Raw genomic sequence first — 25,809 nt, 5'->3', positions numbered from 1 at the left:
AGGACTTTAGTTTTCAATTGCCTACTCAGTCCGAAGTAGCACCTGTTGGCAAGAGCAATCCTGCGTTGGATTTCCAGGCTGACATTGTTGGTGGTGTTAATACTGGTTCCTAAATAGACGAAATTATCTACAACTTCAAAGTTATGACTGTCAACAGTGACGTGAGTGCCAAGTCGCGAGTGCGACGACTGTTTGTTTGATGACAGGAGATATTTCGTCTTGCCCTCGTTCACTGCCAGACCCATTTGTTTTGCTTCCTTGTCTAGTGTGGAGAAAGCAGAACTAACGGCGCGGGTGTTAAGGCCGATGATATCAATATCATCAGCATACGCCAGCGGCTGTACACTCTTATAAAAGATGGTACCTTCTCTATTAAGTTCTGCAGCTCGAACTATTTTCTCCAGAAGCAGGTTGAAAAAGTCACACGATAGGGAATCGCCTTGTCTGAAACCTCGTTTGGTATCGAACGGCTCGGAGAGGTCCTTCCCGATTCTGACGGAGCTCTTCGTGTTGCTCAACGTCAGTTTACACAGCCGTATTAGTTTTGCGGGGATACCAAATTCAGACATCGCGGCATAGAGGCAGCTCCTTTTCGTGCTGTCGAAAGCAGCTTTGAAATCGACGAAGAGGTGGTGTGTGTCGATTCTCCTTTCACGGGTCTTTTCCAAGATTTGGCGCATGGTGAATATCTGGTCGGTTGTTGATTTTCCAGGTCTGAAGCCACACTGATAAGGTCCAATCAGTTTGTTGACGGTGGGCTTTAATCTTTCACACAATACGCTCGATAGAACCTTATATGCGATGTTGAGGAGGCTAATCCCACGGTAGTTGGCGCAGATTGTGGGGTCTCCTTTTTTATGGATTGGGCATAGCACACTTAATCAAAGAAGCTGATGCATGCTCCCTATTAGTTCTTCGCCGCCGTGTTTGAATAGCTCGGCCGGTAGTCCGTCGGCCCCTGCCGCTTTGTTGTTCTTGAGGCGGGCAATTGCTATTCGAACTTCTTCATGGTCGGGTAATGGAACGTCTGCTCCATCGTCATCGATTGGGAAATCGGGTTCTCCTTCTCCTTGTGTTGTGCGTTCACTGCCATTCAGCAGGCTGGAGAAGTGTTCCCTCCATAATTTAACTATGCTCTGGGCATCAGTGACTAGATCACCTTTGGGGGTTGTACAAGAGTATGCTCCGGTCTTGAAACCTTCTGTAAGCCGGCGCATTTTTTCGTAGAATTTTCGAGCGTTACCTCTGTCGGCCAGCTTATCAAGCTCTTCGTACTCACGCATTTCGGCCTCTTTCTTCTTCTGTCTACAAATGCGTCTCGTTTCCCTCTTCAACTCTCGGTATCTATCCCATCCCACACGTGTAGTGGTCGATCGTAACGTTGAGAGGTAGGCAGCCTGTTTTCTCTCCGCTGCGACACGGCACTCCTCGTCGTACCAGCTGTTCTTTTGCTCTTTCCGAAAACCAATGGTTTCAGTTGCAGCTGTACGTAAGGAATTTGAAATGCCGTCCCACAGTTCCCTTATACCGCAGGAGTGCAAGCCGAGTAGAAAATCGTTCGGCTGTCTGTTGTGATTGCAGCTTCTCGACGTCAAACCTTCCTTGTGTTTGTTGGCGTGCGTTTTTTGCTGCACAGAGGCGGGTGCGAATCTTAGCTGCAACAAGATAGTGGTCCAAGTCGATGTTAGGACCTCGGAGCGCACGCACATCTAAAAAACTGGAGACGTGTCTTCCGTCTATCACAACATGATCGATCCGGAGACAGCCAGGTAGCTTGATGAATCTTCTTATGCTGGAATCTAGTATTACAGATAACCATATTTCGCGCCCCGGCGAAGTCAATCAGCCTCAACCCATATGGGGATGTTTCGTGGTGAAGGCTGAATTTACCGACCGTAGTGCCAAATATACTTCTTTGCCCACCCTGGCGTTAAAGTCGCCAAGCACGATTTTGCGCGCTCCAAGCGCTCATAGAAGGCATCTTTGGTCAGATCGTCCGTCTCTTCCGTCGGGGCGTGGGCGCAAATCAGCGATATGTTGAAGAACCTCGCTTTGATGCGGATTATGGCTAGACGTTCATTCACCGGAGTGAATGATAGAACTCGGCGACGGAGTCTCTCTCCCACCATGAATCCTACACCAAACTTGCGCTCCTTTATATGGCCACTGTAGTAAATGTCACAAGGACCTACTTATAGACATCATTTGTAATAAAGTGAACAGATTATACCCCAACTACGAGAATCAAAAACCTATAAAAAAATAAATCTAGTCGGCCCAACACCGGGGTGTATTACATTTTTTTCGCGTAGAACTCCTTTTTTCGTGGGCGGCCTTCGGCCGCGCTTCAAAAAAATAATCCTGGTCAGTCCAACAAATGAAAAAATTGAGTGAAACATTGTAAAATACTAAGTGTTTTGAATTTTGAATAGGGAATATTTTAAAAAATAAGTGTGTGCAACATTATTTTCCCTCTGGAGAAGCTCCCCTATCTGCACATACCCCATTTATACGGAAATTCGGTTTTTTTACCCCTCCGCCAAAGTAATGGGAATCGTGCCGAGTCGCACCACTTTAGATTACTTAATAGGTATGCTTTGTTTTTGTTATGAGACTTTTCTTTATGAGTATTTTTTGCAGGAAGATATGAAGAAAGTGAACGAACCCGTTTTGCTACGAAGCCCGGAAAAGCCAAAATTATTTAAATGGTATTTAAGTAATACAATTACCTACAGACAACTAGCCGTATTGTTTGGTGTTACGAAGTCCACATCATGGGGTTGTCGCGTGGGTTGTCTCAATAGGCCATGAGTATGTTAAGTGGAAAACTGGAGATGCGTTGGAAGAAACAACTCGCAAGTTTTTACAAAGGAAACAAATACCAGGTGTTATTGATGCTATTAAATGCACCCACATAACAATTAATGCACCAATAAAAAACAAACATATATATTTTCATCGTAAACGTAATTATACTATTGTTCTACAGGCCACTGTCGATGCTGATAAAAAATTTATTGATATTTATTGTGGTGAACCCGGATCATATCATTACTCTAGAGTGCTAAAAAGGTCAGCATTTTATAGAAAAGCGGAAAATAATATGGAAAGTTTATTTCCAAATTCTAACAAAACACATTCTTCAGCAAGAATAGTTGTTGAAAATGCATTTGGAGCACTAAAAGGACGTTTCCGAAGGCTTCTTAAATTTACGGAGCACAGAAATTTATGTGCAATTTCGAATTTAGTTGCAAGTGCATGCATTATGCACAATATATGTATTATTACAAACGACGATACTATTACTGACCATCAAATTGAAAGTGCCGAACCGGAGCCAGAACCTGCTAATGAGCGGCCAAAGAAGCAAGTGGAGATCGCCGGAATCAGTTGCTTACAATTTTAACACGAAGAAATGAATAGATTTTAATTTTTTTTAGTTTTAAAATGGACTTTTAGAGCAACATTTTTCCAGTGCATATGTATTAGGCCGGGTCGATTTGTGGGGAGGCAAAAAAATCGCCCATTGCTCTATGAAAATCATATTCTAGGGATCAAAATAAGATACTTTGCCGAATGAACCATACCTCTGAAACGAATTTTGATGTCCCCCAATTTGGGTCGAACCTTTGGGTAGGGGCAAATTTTGAAACATCCCACTTTGACCCATTTAGAGTGCTCCTATCGAGTCCAAATGTATGACCGACCCCCACTAACTTTGGACGGCCGATCCACCCATGCCAGTGGCACACCCCCTGGAGCTCCCCTGGAGGGTTCCCTATACAATCATTTCAAAAAATCACCATTTTTGGTGATTTACATGTAAAAATCAGCTAAATTGCTATGTTTTTTCTTTATTTTTATTTATTTATGTATAATAATATCTATTTTTTCTCTTAGGAAATTTATTTAGTCAGAACATATGTAAATAAAAAAAAACAATTTAAGTGATGATCTTAAACTAACAACAGACAATTGTGTTTGCCCTTGAGATCGCAAATGATCCTAAACTAACAATAGACAAGAAACAATTATGTTTGCCCTGAAGATCGCAAATGATCTTAAACTAACAATAGACAATTGTGTTTGCCCTTGATATCGCAAATGATCCTAAACTAACAATAGACAAGAAACAATTATGTTTGCCCTGAAGATCGCAAATGATCTTAAACTAACAGTAGACAATTGTGTTTGCCCTTGAAAACACTTATGCTTAAGCCAACAAACGCTGGCCCACACGGTGGAATTATACGACGATTCGAATTGCTGTTAAAAAGACCATTGCATTGGTTTGTTTGCCTTCTACACTTCAACGAACTTCCTTTTCGGCATTTGTTTGAAGCTTTGGATAAATCAACCAGCACTGGACCAAGGAAAACTTAGCCGTCAAATCGAAACTTGTGAAAATCTTCCGGTAAGTTATTGCTATCACTCATTTATTATAATTGTCAACCATTTTTAATTATTTTATTATTATATATTTTTAGGTGGTGGACGGCTTCCAGAAAATTGAGTTGCAAAATATGCCCCCCTGCTCCAGAAAAAAAAGAATTTTCCACCGATTCGAAGTACTTATACGACATGGCCCATGCAATTTCTAGCAGCGTGGTTCCGGTGGATCTGGCTAACGTCAAACCAGGGAAAATTGTACATTCTCGGGGGCTCACCAAGGCCGCTAGATTATTGCGATTATATGTGACAACGGAAAATCCAGATGCAAATTTAAGAATTCTGGTTGAATTTATAATTAAATGTTATGTGCCAATGTACTTCAAGATCAAGTATTACAGCTCTGTCGTGTACGGCAGTGCATTATTTTTCAAGTTCATTGGTTGGTCACAATTTCTAGAACCTCGCTTACGCAAAATTGTCAATCAAGTAATTAATGATTATTCATATTATGCGCATTCGGAAAATATCTTGTTATCAATGTTGTTTGATGATAGGACAGAAAAGCGCGACTGTGCCATCAAGAAAACTCTACGCTATCGAACCGATGTTGACGAGCCAATGGAACTTAGAGTTTATAAAAAAACAGATATATACTTTAATTGCACAAGTTATACGGAAATAATCAATTTGAATGATATAAATATCGTATTTGAACCACCATTCACGCGAAGCATTCCGTACGATACATTGAAAGAATATTTAAATCAAGACTTGAAAGTAAAAAAGACTTCAAACAATAATTTTTTTTAGTTTCTTTTCTATAACTCACTTAAATTAATTTTTTCATTTACATATGTTCTGACTAAATAAATTTCTTAAGAGAAAAAATAGATATTATTGTAAATAAATAAAGAAAAAACATAGCAATTTAGCTGATTTTTTCATGTAAATCACCAAAAATGGTGATTTTTGAAATGATTGTATGGGGAACCCCCCAGGGGAGTTCCAGGGGGTGTGCCACTGGCATGGGTGGATCGGCCGTCGAAAGTTAGTGGGGGTCGGTCAAACATTTGAACTCGATTGGAGCACCCTAAATGGGTCAAAGTGGAATTTTTCAAAATTTGCCCCTACCCAAAGGTTCGACCCAAATTGGGGGACATCAAAATTCGTTTCAGAGGTATGGTTCCTTCGGCAAAGTATTTTATTTTGATCCCTAGAATATGATTTTCATAGAGCAATGGGCGATTTTTAAATCGACCCCCCTTAATATGTATGTATAAATAATCACGACTCAATCTCAAATAATAAAATTATTTATAATTTTACGACATATTTGTTTTATATAAACACGCCCGTCGTAAAGCAACGTAAAATCGTAAAATTGTCAAGTTTTACACTTGTTTAAAAAAATTGTTGTTGGATTTCATACAAAAATGGGTTTACACATTTACAATTTTCAATGCTATGTTTTCGAATCGTTATGACTTATAATTTTATGAGACTTGTGAAAACTCTATATATATTTCCGTTAAATAAAACAATATATATTCGTTATGAAATCAATTAGCTTTTCTAGTTTTTATTCATAACAGACTGCTGTAAAATTTTCAATTTTTCTTCTTCTATTTTCAGTTTTTTTTGTTCAATTTCTATCTGCTTTTCTCGTTTTTCGGCCAAATCCTGCATTTGTTTTTGTATGTTCGCGTAAAGCTTCGCCTTTTCTTCAGTACTTTTTCGATTTAGTTCGATTTTTTTTATCAAAATATCGTTCTCTAGCGCTTTTACGATAACGACGATTTGGAATATGATTTGCTGCGTTCGGCTCTTGTGGATTCACTTCATTTGGTCTGCACATGCTACGGCTTAGTGTAGACCGGCTCTGCCTAGAAGTACATGGCATATCGTCGAGCATTTGTTCAAAATCAGTTGAATCCCCTTTAATGTTTAAAAATATGTAAAAGCGAATGCAATATAAGCAATACGTAATGAACATTAAATTTTAACTAACCACTAGATTCAACCAATTCCTCTTGAGGATCTGTCCCGATGTTTATGGTATGGTTGTTGGACACTAAATAACTTTCACCAAAAATTTCGTCCATTTCCGACATATACGGTATTGTGCACGGAGAAGTTCCAGTCTGCTTCTCATTGTCTTTCGCTGTTTTATACGCCTTCAAAAGCGTTCGCATTTTTGCTACAAGTGCAGCCGCATTAACCGTTGTATCCTATGGAAACAAATGTAATAAATATTTACAAAATAACTTTAAAATATTCTTACTGTAAATCTTTGATATATCATGTCCTCCAAGACGTTTTCATAAGCGAACTTTTTCTTCCGCGCATGCAAAAACTCATCCTTCCTCTCATTGTAGCACTTCAGGAATAGGAGTGTCTCGGCCTTTGTCCAAACTTTTCTTTTGCTGTATATAAACAACATAAAAAATCTATTTAGTTTGTAAAAAGTTTGTTTACAAATTTAAAAATTCAAATTTACCTTTTTTCCATTTCAAACATTTCGTCGCAATAAATTGAATATCAGCTGATTGTTATTGCCCGCGTTGCCAACATAATGCATATTTAAGCGAAAATGTGAAATAAGCTAAATGCGTTTTATTTGTCCATGATTTAGCTATTAGCTTATGATGGTCAAATAAAACACGGCTAATATAAAAATTTTCTTCAATGGCTAAATCTGCAAATAATTTTAAATTACCCATTAGTATATTCAAAAAATTCTAAACATATTTTTTTTAGTTTAGTTGTGAATCTGCGTCAATAACTTCATATCTTTCTTCCTCAGTACAACTGATGACTTTGATGGATGTTTTGTTATTCGCCGCATTGTCGACAGTTATGGAGTAAATTCTGTCCATATTAATTTCACTTTAGAACTTCTATTATTGTATTTGATAAGTTCAGGCCGGGATAATTTACAAATATTTCTTTTAAAGAAAGAGTAAGTATTACCAAATGGTCACTTTTAATGAATTGTACATTGAATCCGATTATCGAATGTAGGCTGCCGTAAGCAAATACAATAAACAAACAAACATAAATAATGAAGGGCTTCTCTTGCTCTTTCAAAACCCTTGCACGGTGCACGAATTGCAGAATTTTCCTCTTAGTGCAACGGCGCAACAACAAGCACACGCAGACAATTATTTGCAATGGCTGTAAAATATGTCAGACCAGAACCCATGTTTATTTTCGTGCAATAACACGTAAAAAAAAAATTGCAACCCTGTGCTAGCTGTCATTTTACTTAAATATACATATATTTTGACGTTAAATTGTTGAGGAAGGTAAATTTTAAATGGATTTTATAATTTCTATTTAAATTATAAAGATTTGTTACTGTTTTTTTTGTTAAGAATGAATGCAGAAGGTGTGCCCATTCACAGTAGCCATGCACAATAGTCATTTACAATAAATTGATCGAATCAGCCGTTCATATATCACTACATTCTGCAATGGGTGCTCTCGTGCTCTTGTATACTATTTCAGTATATGATATTTGCAATCTGTAATCTTGCAAGAGCAAGAGAATCCCCCTAATGTATGTTAATACATATATAGCATATATATTTTACTGATTATCATGCTTCGATTTAATACAAAAATGCAGTTTAGCTGCTTTTTTTAATATTTCTTCTTTTACATTTTGCGGAATCCGCTGTTCTCCACTTGTTTAAGTGGACGTCATTTTTTTGGTTACGAGTTCGATGCATGCATCTAATAAATCATCTTTTTCAACACTTATGTATTATAGCTGACGCCGGCATACTCAGAACGTATTTCGTAATATTTTGTTTGGAATGATTCTTCCGTTTTTTCATCGAAATTTCACCAACGATTTTTTTGAATCGTCGGAGTGCTTGCTTTGTATGGGTCTAGCCAAATTTGCTGTATGTTTTTCTTTCATTTTGAATTTACAATGTTTGCACTCACTTGTATTAGAATTTTTGTCAAAATAAAAGCTTCTATGCACTATATTCACACTCATTTAAAAAATAATAAATTCCAACAATGATTGACAATTCATGACGTTACTATGAAACAAATTTGTATCAGCTTATCATAAGAGTTCTATTTTTCAGTAAGTCCCGTATTATTTAAAATGTTTAAAAATACATATTGGTGATTCTTATTTTGAGCCGTACTTATATTAATGAAACCAATACTGAAACGTATTGTTTTTGAGTGGTTTTCGGTTCGGTTTTCGCAGATTTGAATAAAAGTGATTCGGTTCGTGGTAAGAGACGGTTCAGTTCAAAACCGGCTTGCAGCCCTGTTTAAGTTATAGGATTTAGACGATTTCATACATAGTCATATTGATCAACATAGATAGTTTATTATACAATGGAAAACCCGTAAGCCCGCCTTTGTATAGTGAAAGAAATTTTAAATTTCACTATTACTATTGGAATGCAAAAATTTGATAGTTGAAATTAAAAAAATAAACGTAATTGCATCGTTTGAATATGAAATTTAATGAAAAGCAAATAATTTGCTGACTAATAAATATATTAATGAAACCAAAAATTCCGTAATTTGAAGTTTTGTTATTAATTGAGTATTTTAGGCAACTACAACGCTACTTCAGAATAAACGAATTCAATATAACCGGTCCATACATAACAATTAAGCTCTGACCATAAAGACGGCGGCACGACACAACTCCACGTTGCTGAAATTTTTTTATCTGCAAATGTCGTTTTAAAGGCAACTCCTTAAACATCGTTTTTGCAAATAATAATAATTCGTAATTAATCGTTTGTTTATGTTACTATTTGTTCCATTCAATACAGATATTATAATAAGGAAATTTCTTGTCTCTTTTGAAATAATAGGGGGATTCTATTGCTCTTACAAGATTTCAGATTGCAAAACTTCTATACTGAAATATACAAGGGCACGTGAGTTCCCATTGCAGAATCTAGTGATATATGAACGGCTGATTCGGTCAATTTATTGTAAATGAGGGGATGTTCAAGTCTCAATCACTGCGGCAATATTGCAAAGCATCACATTCGATGCAAAAATGTGGCAACTTTTGCAAATTTCAAGCGTTCGAACAACAAAAATTTTGACATTTCGTGCGCGCAAAAGTGACAAAATCGACATCAGCGAAACTCATGATTGAAGATATGAGGTAAGCGAAATCGCTCTTTATTTTGGTTAATAACTAATTATTATTATTAATTATGTATACTAATGAGTAATATAATACTATTTTTTATTTTAAATATCAATTCCAGCCCGGAGCTAAGTCACAACTTCACCAAGCAACAACTCAACAAATCGACATCAGCGAAATTCATGATGGAAGATATGAGGTAAGCGAAATCGCTCTTTATTTTTCTTAATAACTAATTATTATTATTAGTTATGTATACTAATGAATAATATTATACTACGTTTTATTTTAAATAACAATTCCAGCCCGGAGCTAAGTCACAACTTTACCAAGCAACAACTCCACAAATCGGCATCAGCGAAATTCATGATGGAAGATATGAGGTAAGCGAAAAATATCAATTCCAGCTCGGAGCTAAGTCACAACTTCACCAAGCTCCTAGTGAGATGCCGGCTCGAAATGGCGCACGAATTTTCTGCGGGGAAACGTAAAAAGTCAGTTTTATGGGCAAAAGTGGTCAATAAAATGAGTGTGGTTAATGCGGATGCTCCAAAATCGAAGGACCTTATGCAAAGAAAGTTTTTGAATTTATTTGCGACATACACACGTATAAAGAGGCAACAAGCTGGTTGTTTTTTGAAGAGTTCGGCGATGTGTACGGTAGGCGGCATTCCATTTAACCGCCAGCCAAAAACCTTCAAGGCTCCTTAATGGATAGTGCTGAAGTATGTGAAGGGAGTGGAGACGAGAATACTGACCACTCTTACGAAAGTCAACTCGTAAACGAACGACGAAAGCGTCCAAAGACTGCCGCCAACGAAGCATTGGAATTTTTAAAGAATGAGGCTCTAAAACAACAAGCACGTCATGAAGAAGTGCTACAATTCGAAAAAGAAAAATTGAATTTTAGAAAAGAAAAAATAAACGTAATGATAAAGTTGCGGGAAACTTTAGAAAAGTTAACCGAAAAGTAAAAAAAAAAGAATTTGAAAAATGTAAACTTGATCTCTTTTTATAATTTTTTATTACTGTTGTGACCTGTACTTGAAGTAGTTGAAATGAAATAAAATATCACATGTACATATATTTATTTACTAACATTTTTATTTAAAAAATAAATAATTTAAGAAACAAACAACATTTTTAAATTATTTCTTTTGATAATACCTTCGTGAGTATCATTTATGTTTTCAGGCGTTTCAGCATCGTTTTCATTAAAATTGTTCCGCATTATTAAATTATGCAGAATTACACAAGCTAATACTACTTTTGATACATCTTCCATATTTTGAATATCAATATGATTTAAAATTTTGAACTTTCCCCTCAAAATTCCAAAAGCTTGTTCTATGAATACTCGAGTTGAACTTAAATAATAATTAAATGGTTTCTCCTTTCTCAACAGATGCCCATTATCTCTATAAGGCGCGATCAAATATTTTGAAAGAGGATAAGCTGAGTCAGCTAAAATTATAGCATCTTTTGCAAGTTGTATCTCTCCAGACGTAATTCCTTTGTATATCGGACTATTTTTACATACGTTGGCGTCATGGCAGCTCCCTGGGTAGCCGATGAAAACATCCAAGAAACGAAATGTGCTGTCGCATCTGCCCTAAACATTGCAAATGTTATATGTTTTTAAAATAGTTCTAGCTTAACCATCATCATATGTACGTACCTGCATAATAATGGAATAGTTCCCCTTTCGGTCATAGTAGCTAATTGCATCCTTCTTCGGTGTGTTTATTTTAAAATGTGTCCCATCTAAACAGCCGACTACGAAAGGAAATGCATTCGGCCGGCTCGCTTGAAAACGCTTCATTACTGTTTGCTGCTGGGAAATTGATGGCCAACATATTTCATTTTTTAACTTGCAAACTGAATTGATCGTTTTAAAAAAAATTTTGTGGGCAGTCCCCTTTGAAACATCAAATTTATCTGATAGTTCACGATAAGTGACTCTACTGTTACTCAGCTTCCACAAGGTAATATGCAAAGCCTGATCTATCGAATATTCCCCGCGTGACGTTAACCAAAAAGGTTCGAAGCCGCTCATTAATTCCTACGAAGTATTTATGTATGTGTTTATTTAGGCGATTATTTAAATCAGAAAACTTACAGCAAATGTTTCACGAGACATCCGAAAATGTGATAAATATATATCCGGAGGATAAAATGAATTGTTTTAGAGAAGTTTTGCGATTTTACTATTGCCCTCTTCTTTAAAATTTCGGTCATAAGCCACTTTTTTTTACGGAAAAAACTTTGTTTCCTTGCTTTTTTGTATTTAAGATGCAAACTGCACTCACTATTCACCAAGTTATTCACTGTTAAATTTATTAAAAAATTCATTTTTAAGACTTCTGAAATTCCACTTCTTCCATGCACCTGCACACCGCGCAAAATATTTGCAAAATATTTGTTTAAGTATCAACTGAGTATCTGCAAAAAAAACATCAGGGTTGCAATATTGCCGCAGTTATTTGCTTGCTCGAGCATCCCCTGACTATTGTGCAAGGCTATGAGAATTGGCGCATCTTCTGCATTCATTCTTAACAAAAAAACTGTAACAAATCTTTGAAATATAAATATAAATTATAACATCTATTTAAAATTTACCATCCTCAACAATTTAAAGTCAAAATTTTTATTTAAGTAAAATGACAGCTAGCACAGGGTTGCAATTATTTTTTTACGTGTCATTGCACGAAAACTAACATGGGTTTTGTTTGTTGTTGGGCTGGTGCATCAAGAGGAAATATCTGCAATTCGTGCACCGTGCAAAGGTTTTGCAAGAGCAAGAGAATACCCCTAATGTTTTTTTAATTAAGTTTTTGTAGTTGATTAAAAGATTTTAATGTAAATGTATATATGAATACATAATTATATTAGTACATAAGTGCACCGTAGCGTCATAGTAGCGTAGCAAACATTTAAACGCCACAATTGCATTCAAGACGAGAGTAACCAATTCACAAGTAAAGTTTCACCTCATATACTAATACATATAAAACTCTATTGCAAGAGTAGCAACATTTATCATACGATTTTTTGAATGTGTAAGAATGAGAGTAAAATTGCCGCCATTGAATCACCATTAGAAGAAAGTTTAAGTCATCGCAAAGGAGGAGTAGGGAAAGTATCAGCTGATGTTATGTAAATAAAGGCACTGCTGAGAGGTATATACGAGTATAAACGTCAAGGGTTGAGTTTCTATTGGAATCCAAGATGGCCGACTTTTAACCGAAAAATGCTTGCATTGTGCTATTTTCTTAAAATTTATGGAAAAATTCTCCCAAAAATATTGATTATACTATATATAAAACTTTAATATATTTTCAAAAGCAAATCGTTTTATTTTAATAAGTACCCATGAATAATAGGACATTATGAGCATATACATGAGTAATTAAGATTAATTCAAGCTTTTTTTTAACTGCGGTAAGTTAATAAATGTTCACCACGGAAAAATATTAGGTGCAAATAAGCAACCATGCCAATTATTGAGGTCCAGAATATGCTTATTCACATCCAAATTTATATTTTTGCAAGACAATTTGTTTGTTTTTATTTAATTATTTTAATCTGCAAGCTACATAAATTACCTAAACGTATGGGGATACACTTAAAATACCGGAGCTCAAGATACCGACCCATCAAAATCCCGACAATATTCAAATATCCTGCCAGAATTGCTATTGAACATGGCGAAGTAGTGTTGCGTAAGCTAATTTCAAATACTTTTTATAAAAGAAATATATTTACTGTACTTATACTATAAAGATATTGCAAATTCAAAAAATAATTTCCTTAAGAAGCCTATTAATGTAAAAACTTAGTTTAGAACTAAAAAATAATATGGTTATTTTTTATATAAAGAACTGTTCATAAAATATACACATATTTTCAGTGCGAAATGCTGAAAAAAATTTTTAATTTTATGTTTTTTATAATTTTTAGTAATAAAGAACATAAACAAGAAACCAATGAATGAAATATCTCATTAAGAATTTAAAAAAAAATATTTATATGAACAAAATTTTTGTATTTTGTTGACATTAAAAATTAAATTATTTACAAGGTTAAGGACATATACATTTTTGAATTACATTTATTAAAAAATACTTTGTTTGGTCTCTTATCGTTTGGTTGATTGTGGTAAGGCGGTTCGCTACTCCGGTGTCCATTTCTTGTGTGTGATAAGAATCACAATTTTAAGGGTCGTAACTTATGTTATATGCAAACAAATGGGTCTGGCAGTGAACGAGGGCAAGACGAAATATCTCCTGTCATCAAACAAGCAGTCGTCGCACTTGCGACTAGGCACTCACGTCACTGTTAACAGTCATAACTTTGAAGTCGTAGATAATTTCGTCTGTCTTGGAATCAGCGTAAGCATCAATGTCAGCCTAGAAATCCAACGCTAACTCTCGATAACTCTTGCCAACAGGTGCTACTTCGGACTGAGTAGGCAATTGAGAAGCAAAGTCCTCTCTCGACAAACAAAAACAAAACTCTATAAGTCACTCATAATTCCCGTCCTGTTATATGGTGCAGAGGCTTGGACGATGTCAACAACTGATGAGTCGACGTTGAGAGTTTTCGAGAGAAAAGTTCTGCGAAAGATTTATGGTCCTTTGCGCGTTGGCCACGGCGAATATCATATTTGATGGAACGATGAGCTGTACGAGATACAAGCGGCTACGCTGGCTAGATCATGTTGTCCGAATCAACGAAAACACTCCAGCTCTGAAAGAATTCGACGCTGTACCCGCCGGGGGAAGCAGAGGAAGAGGAAGACCTCCACTCCGTTGGAAGGACCAGGTGGAGAAGGACCTGGCTACGCTTGGAATATCGAATTGGCGCCACGTAGCGAAAAGAAGAAACGACTGGCGAGCTGTTGTTAACTCGGCTATAATCGCGTAAGCGGTGTCTACGCCAATTAAGAAGAAGAAGAGTTATGTTATTATGACTCACAAACGATAGCAAATCTTCCACTTTTGTGGGATGATGCCTTTCTCTCTTGCCATATCCTAAAATTATCCACCGTCGTTTTAAGATTCCAATGCTTTGTTCAACGATACATCTACAAAGAACATTTTGTTAACCTTCCTATACCCGCGCACATGTCTGTAAGACCGACGAAACACTTTTTCGTAAATATTTTTTTTCCAAAAACTTTGACAGCTCGCGCGTTCTGCTAGCTGCATGATTTGCGGCTCGCTTTAGGTTAGTACGTGGCACGCAGTAGTGCGAGCAGGAATTGTAGGGCTTACTACGGTCTGATCGGTTTGTGACACCGACGCGTGTATGCGATCAACTTTTTACGTAAGTCATATTTTTTTTATTATGAGTAATTAGGTGTTATTTATTTGACTTTATGTATTTGTTTGGGAAAGTTCAGAAAAGTTCAGACTCCAATTACGACGATGAATTTGATAGCGAAGTGAGAAAAGCGAGAAATCTCGTGGCACAACTTCCAGGTTCTAAGGGTGAAGCTAGAAACACGAAAGAGCCGCTAGAAATATGGAGGTTATTTTTCTCGGAAAGTGTCTGTATTCGGATTGCTCAGTGCATAAATAAAGAAATAAACCGCCTAAAAGATAAGTTTTCACGAGAAAGGGACTGCATAGAGACCAATCCAATAGAAATTGAAGCATTGTTGGGTCTCTTACTCTTTGCAGGAATAAGAAGAAATAGTCGACTAAATGACAAATATTTGTTCAAAAGTGACGAGTCTTCCACGGAAATATTTCGACTAGCTATGAGCTGAAACAGATTCCATTTATAACTACGGTGTCTCCGGTTTGATGATAGGGATACTCGTGTAAAACGCGCAGCAGTGGATAAACTTGCTCCCATTAAAGAGTTGTTTGAAGAGGTCGTAGAATCTTTCAAAAAATATTACAGCTTGTTACAGTTTGTAACAATCGAAGAAAAGTTGGAAGCTTCGAAGCCAAACAAATATGGAATTAAAATCTATGCTTTGACAGACGCTAAAATGGAAGTTTATGTAGGAAAACAACCTGAAGGTCCCTATGAAATTGATAACTCGTCTTTAGAACTAGTTTTGCGTCTGAGTGAATGTATTCGAAACACTAGTCGTAACATCACATGTGATAATTTTTTCTCAAGCATTCCGCTGCTGGATAAGCTCGATCACGAATATAAGTTGAGCCTGATTGGAACTATGCGGAAAAATAAAAAAAAACTACCCAAACAGTTTACTGAATTACGAGGTCGAGCTGAAAAATCCAGTGTATTTGGACATCGCGGCAACTGTATCGTATATACCTAAAAAAGGCAAAAATGTCTTACTTTTGTCCAGCATGCACGATGATGAAAATATTGATGAAGAGACAAGCAAACCACAGATCATCATGGACTCTAATGCGACTAAAGGTGGAGTCGATACGGTCGACAAAATGTGTAAGACGTATAATGTCGCTCGAAGCACAAATAGGTGGCCTATGGTATTTTACAGTTTGATGAACGTGGCCCTGAATCTGCAGCTGAATCTAACAACAATAAAATTGACCGATGTGGATATTGCGCATCAAAGAAAAATAGATAAACGCGGCACAACTGCGCTGCCAATCACCGCATACGTATCCCATAATTTTCTTTCGTATGTTTGCCGATCCGTGCACGGATGTAACGATTCGACCTAAGACTTTTATGTGACGAGTGATACGTTCTATTTAAAATGCGTGTTTATTTCTCCGAGTTGTAATGAATTTTACACTTATATTTTTACCTTTAATATCCACTAACACTTCACTAATTGTTTATACCCATTTATTTTATATTAGATAGTGCAAAAATAACTTTTATTTAATATTTAACTCTTGTTCAATACTTTTTAATCTCAAAATAACAAGAGAGATAGGTTAGGTTAGGTAAGATGTCAGATCGATAATCGCACTGGACTGGTATATGTGATGCAAAAGGGTTGCATTCTAACAAATAATATATATATTTTACAAAAGAACCAAAAGAAATAGAGAAAACAAATAATATCCCAATGGCAGGAAATAAATAACACATTATTAGTTTTTCGCATGCAATTCCTTTCTGCATTGGCAGCTTTCGACTGCTCTTCAAAAAAATAGCCCTACCCGTTCCAACATAGGGATCTCTTCGGTTCCTTCTTATAGAACTTCCGTTTGCATTGGCCGCTTTCGGCGACGCTTCAAAAAAATAACGCTGGCTGATCCAACACCGGAATTTGTATAATAATATAATTCGATTACGAAATATGGTAACACTAATTTTTTGCTTGCTTACAAATTTTTTTCTTATCTTATGAAAGTTAAATATTGAATTAAAGGGCACGATTCAAATTACTTTGGCGGTAGGATAAAAAAACAAGAATTTTATATAAATGGGGTATGTACGGAATAGGGAGCTTCTCCAGAGGGAAAATAATGTTGCTCACACTTATTTTTTAAAATATTCCCTATTCAAAATTCAAAACACTTAAGGGGTATTCTCTTGCTCTTGCAAAACCCGGTGCACGGTGCAAGAATTGCAGATTTACAACGGCACAACTATAAACACACGCAGAAAAATATTTGCAAGGGCTGTAAAATATGTCAGACCAAAACCTATGTATATTTGCGTGCAATGTCACGCAAAAATATAATTGCAACCCTGTTGTAGTTGCCATTTTACATAAAGACATATTACGTCGTTAAATTGTTGAGGAGGATAAGTTTTAAATGGATTTTATTATTTCTATTTAAATTTTAAAGATTTGTTACAGTTTTTTTCTTAAAAATGTATGCAGAAGGTGCGCCAATTCACAATAGCCATGCTTAATAGTCATTCACAACAAATTGACCGAATTAGCCATTTATATATCAGTAGATTCTGCAATGGGTGCTCTCGTGCTCTTGTATATTTCGGTATAGTATTTTTGCAATCTGCAATCTTGCAAGAGCAAGAGAATACCCCTTTAGTATTTTACAATGTTTCACTAAATTTTTTCATATTTTTCACTTTGTATATTTAAATATACAATCTAAGCATTGAATAAGTTCATACTTCATTTTTATTTTGTTATATTTTAGCTAAATTTGTTAATTTAAAAATCACTCAGCACACTTATAGTTGAAAAGGTTAGTTTGCTTGCTATTATAAGGAAAACGAGCATTACCATACTTTAAACACCAAATAAATATGTAGGATTTTCAACGATTTTTCTTTGTTTGTATTTTCGCATGATTCTTTTTTCCATACTAACTAAGATAAAAAATACTTTTCAACATTTTTCAAGCTAACACTTTCCTTATGAATATGTATATGTACAATATATGATTTATATTTAATATACACAAATAAGTATATTCTGCGTAGACGGCCTTCGACCGTGCTTGAATAAAATAGCCCTGGTCGACCCAAAACCCAGGGTGACTGAAGAACTTTCGCGTAGTAGTCCTTACTGCGTTGACGGCCTTCGGCCGCACTTAAAAAAAATAACCCTGGAGTCGAATCGTTACATCCGTGCACGGATCGGCAAACACACGAAAGAAAATTACATGATACGTTAATCGTATGCGGTGATTGGCATTATGACATACGATAGCAAACGGATCGTAATGTATTTTTAATTCACAATAGGTTTTAAATTCCACATTGCTATGGATCGTATTTTTAGGTCACAATAGATGTGGAACTGTCAAAACTGTTGCGAAATTTTCATTAAACTAACAAATCTAATTAAATATCAAAATGGGTCATACTTTGTTTTATTTATTTGAGCTCTAGAGAAAGTGATAGGGATAAAAAAAAATAGTGCGGAGATAGATAATAGATCGTAGCAATAGCGTAGGTATAAGAAAAAAAAACAAATTATGAATCCTCATTAACAAATTTTCTTTGTAGATGTATCGTTGAACAAAGCATTGGAATCTTAAAAAGACGGTGGAGAATTTTAGGATACGGCAAGAGAGAAAGGTATCACCACGGTAGAGGAGGAGTAAGGTCACTATCAGCTGATGTTATGTAAACAAAGGCACAGCTGAGAGGTGCCACTGTAGAAACACAAGTGTAGTCCGGGGTTGAGTTTCTATTGGAATCCAAGATGGCCGACTTTTAACCAAGATGGCTGACTTTTAACCGGAAAATGGTTGCATTGCGTTATTTTCTTAAAATTTATGGAAAAGTTGTCCCAAAAATATTGGTTATATATAAAAGTTTAATATATTTTCTAAAGAAAATCGTTTTATTTTAATATATATTCTTAAAGATGAGAACAATATGAGCAAATACGTGAAAAATTAAGTTTTTTATTTATGCCTCTTTTTAACTTACCACAGTAATAAATGTTCACCACAGAAAAATGTTACGAACAAATAAGCAACCATGCCGAATAGTGGGGTCCAGATTATGCTCATTCACAGCCATATTTACATTTTTGCATCGTAACGAAGGTTTTTGCAAGACAATTTGTTTGAGTTTATTTCATGGTTAAATGATTTACGATGGTTTATTTAGTTATTTGAATCTGGAAGAAGTGTGCAAATTTCCCTTGAGACAATCAATAACAGATCGAGTTGGGATTTTATTCCAATAAAAATACGGAATAACTAAACATGGCCTCGTTAATATTGCTGCGTAATGGGTCAGGCGCTGTTCCAATTTTATGATTTAATAGATTAAAAAGCGATACGCGATGCTGTGAAGTACTCAAATGTAGTTCTCAAATTTGTTGGTCGTGAATTCGAGACAAAATTTTAAGCTCAATGACGTGCTCGTGGAAGGTGCACGTCGCATTGCTAGGTAAGTTAAAATCAAACTTTATTTCAAACGATTTACGAAGTATTTTTTAATTTTTTTATAGAATCAGCAAAGGAGCTGGTGTAGAACGCTAGTCCCAAGCCAATGAGCTTTGTGCTTGGTGGAAGCAACTTTTTGAGGAGCAAATACTACGGTGAGCACATTCGGATGTTGCACAAGCTATTGTCAATTGCGCTAAGGATCCCGATACTGCTGGTCAGGTTTATCAAGCTGTTGGGTAGGTTTTGAGCAATATTGAATTTACATAATGCTAAACACTCAACACCCACCTTCCACATCAAAGCGTTACCAGTTGAACGAATTAATTGAAACCAGTCAATCGTGTTATGCGCAAAAATTAAAAAAGCGTTGTATCCTACCTTCCTATTGAAAGCCAAGTCGTTTGGATGTACAATTGACCTCCATGGAAGAGCAAATACCATGGAAATTGCGACCTTATCGGGCTGCGCAATATTATGATGCCGAATTGGGATAGTGGAAGGAACCAGCTCCACCAAAATCGATAGAAGAACTACGTATGTTTGCATAAAACTACTATAATGGCAACAACGCTAACAACAACAACCAAGCAAATATTAAACAACACTCATCAAATGAAAGTTGGTGGCGTTGGTGGCCACACAGCGATTTAAAAAGAAATATTTGCATCTATGCGAATTCGTCTTTGCATCTAGTGAATTATGAATATGAAAGTATATAACTTATCGCAGTTATTTGTTTTTATTATTGCATTTAGTTTTACTTTGTGAACAGCAAAACTAGCGGACCCTTTTTCTACCGATTTTATAATTATAACCCCAAATAAAAAGTAAATTGTAACTAAATGTTTTATTTCAGTAGATTTTATTTATTGTTTCTTTTTTTACATATTTTTGTGCCTATGTTGCATTTTCCACACCACCATGAGGTATGCAACTAGGCGCGTTACCGATTTTTTTTGGGTGTTCGGTTCCCCCGGAGGCCTATTGGCACCCATATACCTTAAAACTAAACAACAAATATTTACAAAAAACAATTCATTTGGAAAATAAATAAAAAGTAAAAAACAATTCAAAAACAATGCATAATAAAATATATAAAAATACATATATAATAATATTTAATAATATGTACATATGCCAACAGTGGAGATCTAACAAAAGCCTGAAAAATTTCAAATGATATGAAAATTTCAAATGAATTTTCTTTTCCTAGGTGTCCTTTCACTTAGGTACGCATCTGTTTACGTTTTGCTACTTATCGCCCTATTACCTAAACTTCCTAAAGGTGAGGAATATGAGTGTTCCTCAAATATATTGTAGTGAAGGGACACCTTCTCATGCACTTCATGTGAACACGAAGTACAGTCTCCTACCTCGTCACCGAAATTGGTGCAAATAGACTCTATAGGACCTAAAGTAATTACATTGTCCTGTTCGTCAGGTTCGCAAAAACTACCTTTAACTAAACTATGACAGTCCGAAACTATCGCCACTGTTGGCATTAACAAATTTTTATCGGGGACTGCCCCTTCGATAGTCTTAACCTATTTCGGTGGTGAAGCGAGAAATGCCTATCGCAGGCATACAAATTTTTATCATTTATATCGGATACACCAAGAAGGTGCATCCATTTCCTCCGCCTAAAAAGCAAAAATAAATAACAAATATATTAACATACAATAAAAAGTTAATATTGTTAGTATATTATTATAAAGTAATAAACTAAAAATTAAAGATATTTAAATATAAGTATAAAACAATTATTTGTAAAAACTCATCGTACAAATACCAAGCCAGCTGTACAAAAAAATTAAGCAGCGCAAAAGTATTATTCATGTCAAGAAATAAAAGCAGTTTCAACAAATATTTGTAAATAAAAAATACATACGGGTACTGTTTGTACAAGTAGATCCACAGGGGAGGTAATTAAGAGAATCTCCCACTGTATGTCGGTCGGCTTAATTTTGGCTGAAAAATTATGAAATCAAATATACATAGTTACAATATATTAATTAATATTTGACCACAGCAGTTTTATATTATATTTATTACTCATAGTGTGTATTATATTATTTGTGCTTCAAAATTCAAAATTTTTATTATCAAGGGGCACATCTGCGTGAAATTTTGAGTAAATTAATTTTTTGTTTTCTCGTATTTTGATTACTTAAACTTTTGAAGTTAAAATACTTTTTTTTTAATTTTCATATACTATAACTAAATAAAAAATATATTCAAAAATCAATTATGAAATCGCAAAATAGGATTTCACTAAAATTAGCATAGGAAATTAATAAATTATCGTAAACTCTGCGAAATAAGCAATAACTTTTTGTTTAATTCTAAATTAGATGGTGTAGATATTTTTTTATGGCCACTCAAGATGTGCGAGGGGCAAAGCCTGAGGCTTATAAGTGTTTATTTATGCACTTATATTTTTTTAATATTTTCAACATTTAATTATTAATTCAAACCGAATATCTATAATAAGCACAATTCCAAAAAAAACGTGTTCACCTTTATTCGATTATGAATTTTTCACTGTATTGAATTATTTATTATATCGGGTGATTTTTTAAGAGCTTGATAACTTTTTAAAAAAAAAACGCATAAAATTTGCAAAATCTCATCGGTTCTTTATTTGAAACGTTAGATTGGTTCATGACATTTACTTTTTGAAGATAATTTCATTTAAATGTTGACCGCGACTGCGTCTTAGGTGGTCCATTCGGAAAGTCCAATTTTGGGCAACTTTTTCGAACATTTCGGCCGGAATAGCCCGAATTTCTTCGGAAATGTTGTCTTCCAAAGCTGGAATAGTTGCTGGCTTATTTCTGTAGACTTTAGACTTGACGTAGCCCCACAAAAAATAGTCTAAAGGCGTTAAATCGCATGATCTTGGTGGCCAACTGCCCATGCATCCCGAAAAATGCACTGTTTGGTGTGGTTTGTACGCTGGTGGAATCATTGGACCGTATTTTTTCAAAGATGCTGTTGGACGCAACGTTACGGTGAATGGCGATCGCTATCGTTCGATGCTAACAAACTTTTTGTTGCCAAAAATGGAAGAACTGAACTTGGTTGACATGTGGTTTCAACAAGATGGCGCTACATGCCACACAGCTCGCGATTCTATGGCCATTTTGAGGGAAAACTTCGGAGAACAATTCATCTCAAGAAATGGACCCGTAAGTTGGCCACCAAGATCATGCGATTTAACGCCTTTAGACTATTTTTTGTGGGGCTACGTCAAGTCTAAAGTCTACAGAAATAAGCCAGCAACTATTCCAGCTTTGGAAGACAACATTTCCGAAGAAATTCGGGCTATTCCGGCCGAAATGCTCGAAAAAGTTGCCCAAAATTGGACTTTCCGAATGGACCACCTAAGACGCAGCCGCGGTCAACATTTAAATGAAATTATCTTCAAAAAGTAAATGTCATGAACCAATCTAACGTTTCAAATAAAGAACCGATGAGATTTTGCAAATTTTATGCGTTTTTTTTTTAAAAAAAAGTTATCAAGCTCTTAAAAAATCACCCGATATATGCACCCAATATGCAAAATAACGTATGATCCAAAAATTTGAAATTGAGTGTTTCATTGATTTCGATCCACCACTTCAAGTTACATATATATGAGTACATATATACAACATTTTAAGGTTCCGCCATCTGATATAATTCACTTTTAACCAATATTTAAATTTAATTTCACAAGTGTTATATATCGTCAGCTGAAATTCAAAATAACGTATCATCAAAAAATTCGAAGTTGAGTGTTAATTGATTACGATTCACCACTTCAAATAGTATTACATATGTTCAACATTTTCAGGTTCTGCACTCAGATATAAACCAGTTTTAACCGATATTAAATTTTTTTCACTCATGTTCTATTTTATTTCATTTATGCCACTTTAAATTTCCGAAAATGTTGTTACGTTTTTTTGCATTTCAGGTGACGATATACAAATAAAAAGTTATTTTTGTATGTCCAACGTACATATGAACGGTAAATATATAAATAAGAAAATAAAATCAAATATTCTACTTACATGGGCATTTCTCGCTCCCCAGGAAATTTGTGTAGCCGTAACGAGCCTTCACACCCTAATATACATTTGGGAGGCATTTTCCTTCGGTAAAAAGTTTCAATTATTAATTGCCTATAATTTAACTTATAGCATACTAACCTGTCGATCGATGGGAACAGGAACGGGATAGGATTGATCTGTGAAAATAATAATAAAGTAATAATTATATTCAAATCTTAAATAACTTACTTTTAAAATGACCGTCCGTCCGTCAGTTTGAATATTTTCAAATATAATGCCAGTATTGCTATTGAGCATGGCAAAATAGTGTTGCGTAAGCTAACTCCTTTTTACTACTAAATAGATATTGCAAATTCAAATAATAATTAAAAATCATTTTTATTTAAAAACTTAGCTTGGAACTAAAAATTAATATGGTAAATCTGTTAGAATGGTCAAACACTCCATTTGGGAACGAGTAGGATTCCTGATCGCCGGCGTATAGCTAAATTCTGACATATAAAACGTGCATGTAGTTTGTGATTACAAAAATTTATACTTAAAATATAGGAAACATGGCTATTATAATTTTCTGTTGATTTATCTTACAAAAAAAAATTGTGTTTTACTGTTCAGACGAATTATTATAGTATGTAATATCAAGCTTTTCTACAATAGTTATCTCTTATGGTCCACTCATTATAAAATATAATTTCCAATTTGTCCATGAATAAGTTAACTAAAACGCTTAAAAATATATAGCATATTTATCTATATCATGAAGGTATAATTAATTTTTTGATAACAGCTATAAACATTACTTTATAACAAAAATTGAAAATAGTATTTATAAATGAACAAATAAAGTACTATAAATTTATAATTTAATATTATAGTACTTTTGCTTTCTGCATCCCGTTTTGACCTCTCGCCACCCTTATTCACCAGAGGTGGCCATGATGTTTTATTGTGAACGTACACTTGAGGGGTAGGTTAAGGACTGTGAATGGCTCTTTTTTCTATTGTGAATGGGACTTTCCTTACTCCTCTATACCATGGGTATCACCCCACAAAAGTGGAAGATTTGCTATCGTTTGTGAGTTATAATAACATAACATCTGCATAAAATTCACAGTAAGTTATCAGAAACAAGAGATGGACACCGTGGTAGGCGAACCGCCTCACCGCAATCGACCAAACGATAACAGACCAAACAAAGTATTTTTTAATAAATTTAATTCAAAAATATATCTGTCCTTAACCTTGTAAATAATTTTATTTTTAATGTCAAATAAAATACAAAAATTTTGTTCATATAAATAATTTTTATTTTTAATTTTTAATGAAATATTCCATTTATTGGTTTCTTGTTTATGTTCTTTATTACTAAAAATTATGAAAAAAAATAAAATTTAAAAAAATTTGCTCACATTTCCATAAATTTGTCTATTACGATTGGTAGTTTGCGTTCGAATGACGAGATGCCAGATTACAATAGAAGCGTTACGACCACTTATGTCATAATACGAAATACAGGCTTTTACGTGACGAGTGAGACGTTCACGGATGTCACGATTCGACCCCTGGGTGACTGAAGTACTTTCGCGTAGTACTCCTTCAAAAATATAAGTATTTTATTACGTAATATTATTATTATTTAATACTACTTAGTTGTTAATTAAATTGAAATAAGAAAATCAATCAATATGCATGGAAAGATTGTTTATACACATTTTAATTTGAAATATAATTTATAGACGCTTGTTTTTATTAGAACTAAGATTGCTAAATAAAGAAAGAGGATTTTAAGCGAAAATGAAAAAATTTCAGCGAATTGGTCATATTTACTTATTATCATATGGCAGGGCTCCATTTCTTCATAATTGTTAGCACATAAATGATGCTCACTACGAGTGTTAAAAGTAATTTTTTAAATATAAATATCTTAAATTAAATTGTGAATTTGTTTAAATGGTTACAGTTTAATTATATGATTTTGAAGTGAAAAATGTGCATAAACTGTGTTAAATGTAGTGAAATAGCTTGTTGATATTCGAAGTTTAGGAATATTTTAACTTCAAAGACGAATATCTCGCAAACTAAGCGTTTGCGGTACCTATAACTCCTTATATTTTTTTAATCAAGAGGACTTCCTCTTTCCAACGGTACTTTCAGATCGCGCCGCCGAAGAAATCGGAATTGTGCCAATTAAAGTTATTTCTGCACTATTTAATACAAATCAAATGTGTAGAACCGAATTGTAAAGAGTTATAGCCCTGAAAGACGACAGCGCTAATTTGCATTGTGCGTTCGATCGGTATGTGTGCGCATGTGGTATACTGGTGTAAGGGCTTGTGCGGGTACCGATCCATGTTCGCGAAAATGTTTGATTTTTTATGATCGGTGCGCGCACATGTGTGTCGTGTTTGACGTTGTGTGCGCACAAAATCTCATTTCTCTA

The 25,809-nt window shown here is 34.9% G+C and overlaps 2 long non-coding RNA genes and 2 pseudogenes across 2 annotated transcripts; 3 read left to right on the top strand and 1 right to left on the bottom strand.

The window, feature by feature from the left end:
- The first annotated feature begins 2,547 nt into the window (after positions 1-2,547).
- LOC126764674 (uncharacterized) lies at positions 2,548-3,423 on the top strand (annotated as a pseudogene).
- A 2,517-nt stretch (positions 3,424-5,940) lies between these two features.
- LOC126764157 (uncharacterized) lies at positions 5,941-7,184 on the bottom strand (annotated as a pseudogene).
- Positions 7,185-9,202: 2,018 nt separating this feature from the next.
- LOC126764315 (uncharacterized) lies at positions 9,203-10,590 on the top strand. The gene is made up of 3 exons (XR_007667928.1): positions 9,203-9,547; positions 9,654-9,731; positions 9,838-10,590. It is a non-coding gene; the product is annotated as an uncharacterized LOC126764315 (long non-coding RNA).
- Positions 10,591-14,723: 4,133 nt separating this feature from the next.
- Positions 14,724-20,450, top strand: LOC126764339 (uncharacterized). The gene is made up of 3 exons (XR_007667952.1): positions 14,724-14,860; positions 18,419-19,315; positions 19,377-20,450. It is a non-coding gene; the product is annotated as an uncharacterized LOC126764339 (long non-coding RNA).
- Positions 20,451-25,809: the final 5,359 nt, after the last annotated feature.

Source organism: Bactrocera neohumeralis, unplaced genomic scaffold (genome assembly GCF_024586455.1).
Source record: "Bactrocera neohumeralis isolate Rockhampton unplaced genomic scaffold, APGP_CSIRO_Bneo_wtdbg2-racon-allhic-juicebox.fasta_v2 cluster09, whole genome shotgun sequence".
In the NCBI taxonomy this organism is placed as follows: Eukaryota; Metazoa; Arthropoda; class Insecta; order Diptera; family Tephritidae; genus Bactrocera; species Bactrocera neohumeralis.
The sequence above is the reverse complement of the archived record's forward strand: the minus strand, read 5'-3'. Positions and strand labels throughout refer to the sequence as shown.